A 9,671-nucleotide genomic window follows, 5' to 3' on the forward strand; every position below is an offset into this window, starting at 1 on the left:
TTTGCTTTATATGTATAATTTTTATCGTACTTATTTGTGTTGTCAGGTCCTTGTATTTCCTTTGATAATTAATGGACATCGGGAGGAGGAAGTTTGCATTCCCTCACTTTTGACGGGTTCCTTCTCAAGACGGAGGAGTGCAGTGACTCAACTCCTTTCACGCCATTCCTTCCTTCGGAATAACTACAGTTTTTCGATATTTCATATATAGATAATTGTCATTATTATTAATAGTTAACTATCTTAATCATTTCATGTTAATTAAATATAATTTGAAGCCTAAAATTGTTTATTTTACGATTGTTCCATACATTAATTTTATCAAACCTTAGGCCCCGCCCCCAGGATGCCGTATAAATACGACGGAGGAAGTAGGAGGGAAAGAGATTGTAGAAGAGAGACACCTGTTAGTCACAGAGAGATATCCTCAGTAAGAGCCACTGGTCGGAATATCAGTGAGAAATCAGCATCAGCAGAGATTATCCGTGAGAGATAAGAGAGAATGGGACCGACGAAGGATCAATCAGAAGAGTTGTTTGAGAGTTGGTTGGATATTGGTCTAATCGTCTTCAGGAGTGGACGAATTATTCCATGTTATCGCGACGTCGAGCAGACTTCAGAGAAGGAATGGTCCTGCTACAGGTTTTGGGGAGTTCCTACCTTACAAATAGACTATTTTCTGCAATACGGAGTCAAGAGAACGTCTGCAATTGCCACTCTACATTTACGAAGCCAGCCCGTCGAATCGCCTAATAGACTAGCAAGTATTTGAATTGCCTCACTGTTCCCCCAGTTCATGCAGTGTAAGATTCTATCTTTTTATGTAAATAGGAGATACCATTCTGCATTTACCTTTGTTAGTAAGCTTGTAAATAAACCTTTGTTGTGTTAGTGTTTCTTTCTATATTCGTATCCCCAGTTTCAACTGTTTGTGTTGATATATTTTTTTTTTTTTTTTTTTCATATCGAACCTGAAGCGGACCTCTCTCAGAGGCCGTAACAGAGGTGAACTGGTGTTAAATTAAGTGACACGAGGTCGCGCCTGACTTTTGCCACCTACTGGCTGAATGTTTGACTACCATATCTATTTTCCAGTCAATACATTATCATACATTTTGATTTTTTTTTCATCGCCGGAAGTCCAATTCACACTTTTAGTACCACAGGAACCGACGACCACCATCTTTGTTCGTGACTCTGTTTGTTGGTTGGTGGTCTCTGTCTGTTTTCTTCTTTTTTATTTATTTATTTATTTGTGAATTGTACAGATTACATAATTTGAGTTTTATTTCTTAGTAATAGTATAATTCTGTTTAGCAAAAGTTCCAATGTTCTCATTTTAACCTTAATATTAACTTATCATAATGATTTTGCAATACAAATTCTACATAATACGGTTTTCACAAGACGTCTCTTAATAGTGTATAATGGTGAGGTTCATCGCGATGAATACTTATATGAGGAAGATGATGCTGCTGCTGTGGTCTGCGTCTTTTGGGTGAAACCTTCTCTCTCCTGCTTCTTGCTTCCGATTCCTCTGCTAATTCTCTGTTGCACCGAACTAATTTACTCCATATATTGGTTGCCACTCTGTATAATCTCTGAATAATTGGTTCTGCTTTGTATCTTTTGTGTATTTGTTCTATTATTCAGAGCCTCATCTTCTCGGTTGTTTCTCACTGCAGACCTTAGTATCTTGTTATGGATTTTGTGTAATGCTGCTAAGCACGTGGGTGTTGGTGGATATTCCATGATTGGTCTCATTATTAGGCTTTTGTGGAAATGGATCTCAGTATTTGTGTTTATATTACTAAACTTCTGAAGAAGAAGAAGTTAAGTTCCAATTGCACAACTTCGTCTGAATGGAGGAGGCTGCTCTTCCACAGTCCCCAACATAGTCCAGGCCCTAATGTTACAGACCCGTATGCATTTTTTTGTGCCCTAAATTTTTCAATTGCCGTGATTAGTATGACCCTTGACCTTTCTTCCTCATTCAATCAGGACAAGCCCGTTTAAATATGACGTCTGTCTGTTATACGAAAATTTTACGTTTTTTTAGTTAATGGGCTACAAAAGTAAATTATACTTCTATATAAGGGTTTTCTATGGTTGAGAATCCATTTCTGACAATACTTTTGGAGATGCCATTAACCCGGACATCAAATGTATAGAATTATTTATATATTTACAGGGTAGGTATCTTTAGCAGTGTCATGAGAAAATTCAGAGAGCTATTCATGTGTTTATGAAGTTTATATATATATATATATATATATATATATTATCTATATATATATTTATATCATTATATTAATATATATATAAATTAATATATATATTATTATATTATATATGTATATAGTTATCTATATATAAATATATATTATATATATATATACTTGATATAATATCATAAATGTATTCTATGTCAACAACATAACACAAATCATAATGTCACATCAGGACTTCACGTACAAGAAAATATTAAATGTGCTGCTTCCATCAGACAGGATGAGACGGTGTGCAAAAGGCTCAAAATTGTGGCTGAGAGCCAATCTAAATCATCTGTATATCACCTTTCAAAGTGCTATAAGTCACACACGATGAAAAAAAACACTTGAATCAATTGCTAAATCACAATCCCTAGAGTCAACTATTCAGAAATCACTGTATGAAGTAGCTGACCTCAACACAGAGGAACCTGAGAGCATAATAATCAGTCGCTTCGTAGTGGCATACCTGCTAGGAGTAAGGCCAGCCGTAAAGTTCACCCTGATTTTTTGCCATGAGTGGTGTGTCGTTGTGCTAGATCAAAATATGAGGGGGAAAAAGTCCTAGAAAAATTTCGTATTTGTGAAAAGGATAGGGTAGAAATGTTCTTGCAGGCTCACAGCATTTCAAAGACAATGTGTAATAGGGTCTCGGATTTGTTATCTGCAGAGGCAGTTTTTGCAGCAGACTTATTTTCTCACAAGCACTGCATAAAAAATTACATCATAAAATATAAACGTTCACTCAATCCATCTCCCTATACCAAGAAAAATCCTGTGTCAGTTCAAAAGCTATCTCTTTTTTTTTAAAGGCATTAGACCATATTGATCCTCTTCTTGAGAAAGGATATGGGTGTACTGTGAGTGACATCACAGTTTATATAGGTATGTTAAAGAAGGGGAGTCATATTTCACTACAAAACACGGATGTAAAGAAACTGCTCATGGACCACTATGGTAATAAAATACAGTTTGCACAGAATCCTCGCCACATTTCTTCTGAGTTGGTGTATTCATCAGCTATTCATCCTGGCGAGCTGGCAACCAAGATCAAGAACCAGAATATCCTTCATGATCCAGGCTACATATTGAGAGAGATTTTACAAAAGGTTAACTTTGGTCTTGGGGATAAGTTTTGTGATGCTGAAGAGCTGAAAATCTCTTGGGAGGCTACATCAATACCAGATGGTTTGATGACATTCTTTTCAGCATTATTTAGTGTTCCAAAAGCTAGCACGGTTGATGTCCTAATTGTGATACCTCATGATCAGGAAATGGAAGTGGATGGTGAACTGATGCTAATGATGATTGTGATAGTTCCAGAGGTGCTACCAATCAGCTCACTCAACTTCACTGTCTATTCCAGATTCTCACTTACCATCTCCATAAAGGCAAACAAAAGAATCCATTACAGGTAATGGTTAGTCAAAGTACATATGGTAAGACAAGAATTCGGGCTCTTATAACCACACTGAATCACATTGGTGTTTCAACAAGTTACAATGAAGTGCAAAGAGCCAGAAATCTCCTGGCATTATATGCTGTGCATGCCTCAGAGGCTAATGGTGTCCCTATTCCCAGCCACTTTAGTGACAGTTGCTTTTGTATTGGAGCAATGGATAACTGTGATTATGCTGATAAATCATCTTTGTCACGGACTTAAAGCAAGCACTACACGGCAATGGTACTATTCCAAGATGCAGCACAAAAACCAGGTTCAAAGCCCCCAGTTTCATCAACACTTGTAAAAATCCTTACCAATGCAAAGGCTAAAATTACCATGCCAGATTGTACCCATTCACCATAAGCCCATTCACAGACCCAATCTACCATCTGAATTTTTAACGTGGGAAAACTGCAACATAGATCATAACAAGGTTGAGTGTGCAGCCAGAGAGTCTGAAAAAGTAGAATTTCTCATCACTTGTTCGCTGTGGCTTACCACATTCTGCTGCAGTCGTAGGAGAGCTGCCAACTTGGGGTAATATACATGCTCTCATAACTGAGTCTGAAATTCCTGTTATGAGAGTTGGATTTCTCCCAGTGATTCCACAACCTGTCACTGAATATGCAACAGTTCACAAAGTACTCATCAACTTTCAGAGTGTGCGACACCAATTTGGTCAGACTATTCTACCACTGTTCTGTGATGAAGGTGTTTTCCACATAGTTGCAGATATTGTGATGTATGATCCAAATGCTTTCAATGACATATTTCCCATGATGGGTATGTCTCACTACTCCAAATTCTCTTACGTTGTGCTGGACGACTTGTGATAGGCACAGGACTAGATGATGGGATAATTGAGTGTGAAAGTTTAGGGAAGAAAGTCCTCCAATCTGTACTACCAGGTTCACACTATTATTGCTCACTCAAAGGTCTACTGATAGTCTCGGAAATGATTGACTCTCTCAAATGGAAAGCTTTCTTTGCTCAGAACTCGGTTGAAATTTCCAGTCCATTACTGCAGTCATTTGCCAACCTCAAGACTTCTCTTGCTAGAAAGTCTAATTCCACAGCAGAATTTAACATTGTGAGTGCTAAGGCTAGCGAGCTGCAAGAGAGGTACGTGAAGTTTACAGCAGAATGTGAAGCCAGATCAGGTCTCTGTAGTTGTTTGGGTATATTTCAGTCCATTGTACATGTCATAAAACAACTAATTACTGCTGACTGTGATGGGAACTGGTTACTACATGAAGATATTACGAGCTTTTGGTTGCATCAACTACTTAAGATATGCCTCTTGGTACCTTGAAAGGATCGAGGTTCTTGGAGTAGAACAGCCCTTCTTATTCCAACACTTCATGATGGGAAAGTCTGTGGTCAAGGACAGGGAGAGTGGCAAGTTTTGTGCAGTCGCACCTGATATGAAGCTGGAGCAGTCCATTAATAGATCTGAGAGAAGCCCAGGCAGACATGTCATTGTCGGTAGTTCAGGTGATGCGTCCATAGTGGCCGAGTTTGAGCTTCTCTTTCATGAAATTACAGGAATCTCTAAACTCCTTAATTCTCTCACAAATGCTGGGGTCATGACACATTTAGAGGCAGGCGGCATCTACAAAAAATGCCTGTAACTCAGCTCATTCACATAATCTTTGTGGCTATATGAATTTTCCATCAAGGAAGGTGAGAGTATCAGAAGAGGAGGTAAATATGGGGTGGTTGATTTGATCAATATTAGTGGGGAACTGCCGATTCCTAAGCAAATAGACAAGTTTTGGGCCTCTGGAAAGAATAAGGAGCAACTGCAAGAGTTGGTCAGTAAGATGGTGTCAAGAGACATGCAACATGTGGTAATCAGTGGTATGGTAAGAGATGGTGAAGTGATTTTAGCTAAACTGGTAAAGAACAGTAATGTATCGATATTCCAGAGCTGTCTAATTAGCAAGAAGAGGCTGAATACCGCATCATCCCACACATTGAATGGAGTGTCAGTAGAGGGTGTCAACGTGCTGTGCTAATTTCAAATGACACAGACAGTATTGCTCTACTTCTACGTGCATCAATTCATTGACAATGGCCTCCAAGAACTGTGGGTTCAGTTTGGAACTAGTGATAGAAGATATATGATCCCACTTCACATCATCTCCCAAAAACTTGGTAGGCCACTATGTCTTTCATTATAGAAGGCTCATTTGCTCACTGGTGATGACTCCATGAGCCGAATTGGTACCAAACATGCAGCATTAACGGGCAGTCCTACCCAACTACTTGCGAACTTTGCAGAGACTGATGATTGTCTGATGAGGATCTGCATATGGCTGAAAGATTCTTAGTACAAGCATGGGCAGGGGCAAAATCAAAGACTGCAGCATCAACCTTTGATGAGCTACGTCATGAGATCTATATGTCACCAGCATTTAAAGGACTGGAAATGCTGCCTCCAACATCAAGTACTATTCATGGGCACTTATACCGTGGGATCTTTGTGTTACGGAACGCATTAACACATATCTCAAGCACAACCAATGAACGTGAACCAGGAAAGTTCGGGTGGGAAAGACAAAGCGGCCATCTCTTACTGATGAAATTCCTAAGGACACTTCCAGATGACATGCAAGTGCACTAGCAAATGTGAAGCAAAACGTTGCCGTTGCAAAGCTGCCAGTGTTTCCTGTGTAACATACTGCCACAAAGACGGTAGTGACTGTAAAAACAGTGAGGCATGTGCATCTGATGATGGCAAAAATTAATAATGAGCTGTCTTTAACTTAATACAGATATTAGATTAAATTCATACATACACTTATCCATAAAAACGTAAAAGTAGGGGAATTTCTCGTCAATGCTTCATTTGTAGTTGTGCATCAACATTGTGTTTTAAAAGTCTTCAAAATTCAATGTAGATGATGTTACCTGTCCTTGACAAACCCCAAATATCTTTAAAGCTCTCATAGTAATTCCAAAAATAAAATCTATGTATGTTAGACTGATCTATGAAATTTATTGCACAAAGCCAAGCGCCGAAGCCCAATGGCCAAACAGCACAACAAAATAGATGATAAAAAATATGTATATTTAAAGATTCCACATACTACACTTATACCCTTTTACACACAAATTACACCATAAAAGGATCAATACTTATACATGAAGACTTTTAGGATGGATTAAGGAATTGCGTTGGTCAGTAGTTACTAGCTTATGTTTGTGGGTTAATGACATATCAAACTCTAAAACTAATGTCTGAAATGGATTCCTCACCATTGAAAATCCACATGAAGTAAGCATAATTTACTTCTGTAGCCCATTAACTAAAAAAATAATTTTTTTTAGTATGACCAACAGACGCCATATTTAAATGGGCTTGTCCTGGATTTATGCCCAATTATATAGCCAGATGTCTGATCGAATGAAGAATAAAGGTCAAGGGTGTCATACTAATCACAGCAATTGAAAAATTTAGGGCACAGAAAAATGCATGCGGGTCTGTACATTAAGGCCAGGACTAAACAACGGTGTCAGGAATAAAGGTAGAGCCAGAGCATATTGTACGAGCAACGCAACAACAAGACGAATAGAAAAAAGTTATTTATTTACACTATAGTACGTGTCATGCCTCACGGTTTGTCTTCTCTCTCTCTCTCTCTCTCTCTCTCTCTCTCTCTCTCTCTCTCTCTTTTCACTACTTCCGTAGGATGAAACTGTATGGCGTTTGTTGTGTGTGTGTGTGTGTGTGAGAGAGAGAGAGAGAGAGAGAGACAGAGAGAGAGAGAGAGAGAAGCTGTACACACAAAAGGAGAGTGCGAGGATACCGTAACATTCTCCCGCCCGAATGATTCCGTTGATGTACGGTTTAAAAATACGTATATATGAAGGTTGGTGATGATCCGACTTCAACCAAATCCGGCGGGACCTCCTCACGACAAATAACTCAGAATTAACTTCTCCCCAAATGACGAAAGCAATCAAATGTGTGTCCATCCATACATCACTCGATAACCAATTTACGTATCACCATTTCTGGCGAAGTTCGGGTTGGAAGAACAGGTCCTCCTCCTTTCCCTCCGCCCCCCTTCTCCTCAGAGACTCGCTCAGAATATTGTGCTATGCGCCGCCCGTTATGGTCGAGAATTGCTTGTAGTGCAGAGCGTTTCACACCCCCCATGTTTCCGTACCAATAATACTGCCATATTAGATGCCATGAAGAAGTAAGCCAGTCTGTCTACACACAGTAATTATTTCTGGGGGGCTCTTATAAAGAAAGACTGTTACCAGAGCTTCAAGTTGTCAATGTTATCTTGTCTTGTCGGTGGCGACCATCGGTTTCCTGACCTCTGGCGCTATTGACAAGGACATTTATTACAACGACTGCTAATATCTATAGAAGTGTTTTTTTTTTTCTTCTTCTTCTTCTTCTTATTTGGTCGGGCGTCCCCGAACACTGTGGAAAACAGCAAAACTGAATTCCAGGAACATAAAAAGGGGCCTGCTCTAGAGTGGGTCTAGTGTGGCGTCGTCCTTTACCTCTGCCAATCTCCAACCCCTCCTTCTCCTCTCCCCCACCCACCCTCCTACATGCTGGGGACCTCCTCGGCCTATCTAGGAACTGAAGCGACCTGGCAAGATTCAATAAGTAAAACCATAGTTTTATTGCGTTATGCATTTCTTCCCTATGCCTTTGCATCCAATAAAGAATAACATATGCGCTAAGTGGGACACGGTGCGACTTTGGCCTTTAATTTTGCGTCTCCCCTCCCTGACATCCTACCCCCGCCCCCCTGAAAAGACCGATTTTTACATTGTGGTCCCCTAGATTTGCATATTAATATAGTTACCAGGTTGGTGGGGTGGGGAGGTTAGGATCTAGCCATACCAGTCGGTAGCATTAATATTTAAGGTTAAGCTACGTACCTTGGCCTTCCCAGCACTTTAGTTAAGCACTCCATTCCATTGCACTTATCCGAGGTCCGTAACATGGCATTGTAGTATCTTCTTCCTTACTCCAACACTAACCTTCTGCAGTTATGCTTCAGAGGACCAACCACACCAGTGACTTGTGTTGAAGCGAAGGTTAGGAGAGTGAAACAAAGGTCTGGAAAATTTGGAATTTGGATCAGGAAATCAACATATATCAATTTTCACGAGCTTTTTTATTTACAATCTTCATAAAACATGACTGCATTTCTTAACTAGCACTCAGGTAATCTTTAAATATTAGTGTAATACTCCCAATGGTTTGAAAATCTCTAGATACTTAAGTTTCATTTAGAGAGCCTGATCAGTTTGTCCATAGGTCTAGAATTATATTTGGCTTGTTGCATAATGAAAAAATAAACTGCCTGAAATCATTACCTCAAATCTATTAGAGATATTAGTAGTAGAACTTTCACTGGGTCTTTATATTCTCCCGTCAACTAGTGTTTAATGATAATAGTTGAGATATTTCACACTTCATTGTGTCAAACTAAAAGTTGAACTCAAATCTTCGAGAGACCTTCAGTTAAAGGAATTTCCTCAAGTCTGCAATTGAACATCTAATTTACTGGTTAGGCAGGATTAACTTAGCTTCTGCAAATCCTGTTTTTATTACTGCCTTATGTAGATAAGTACTTTCACACATCGAGGTCAAAAGCCCTTCTGAAAGTTTGAACACCCAACCAGCAATTTCAAAGCAGCACCAGCACTGTAGTGAGGAAACTGACAACAGAACTCCAATCACGGCTACACTGGTAGATTAAGTCACAGCCTTTAGTGAAAACTAGAGACGAGTTTCATAATCACACTCTCTTGAAAACTCCAATATTATGGAGCTGCGTTCGGCACTCCACAAGTTTCTTTCAGCCATGACAAGATCTATGGAAGCCAGAATAGATTCACTCGTTTATTAAGAAAAAAACTGGTAAATGGACAAACAGACTCAAATACTATGCCTTCTGGATGCCAAGTAATACTGGTTT

The sequence above is a fragment of the Macrobrachium nipponense genome, chromosome 1 (assembly GCF_015104395.2).
Source record: "Macrobrachium nipponense isolate FS-2020 chromosome 1, ASM1510439v2, whole genome shotgun sequence".
Lineage (NCBI taxonomy): Eukaryota > Metazoa > Arthropoda > Malacostraca > Decapoda > Palaemonidae > Macrobrachium > Macrobrachium nipponense.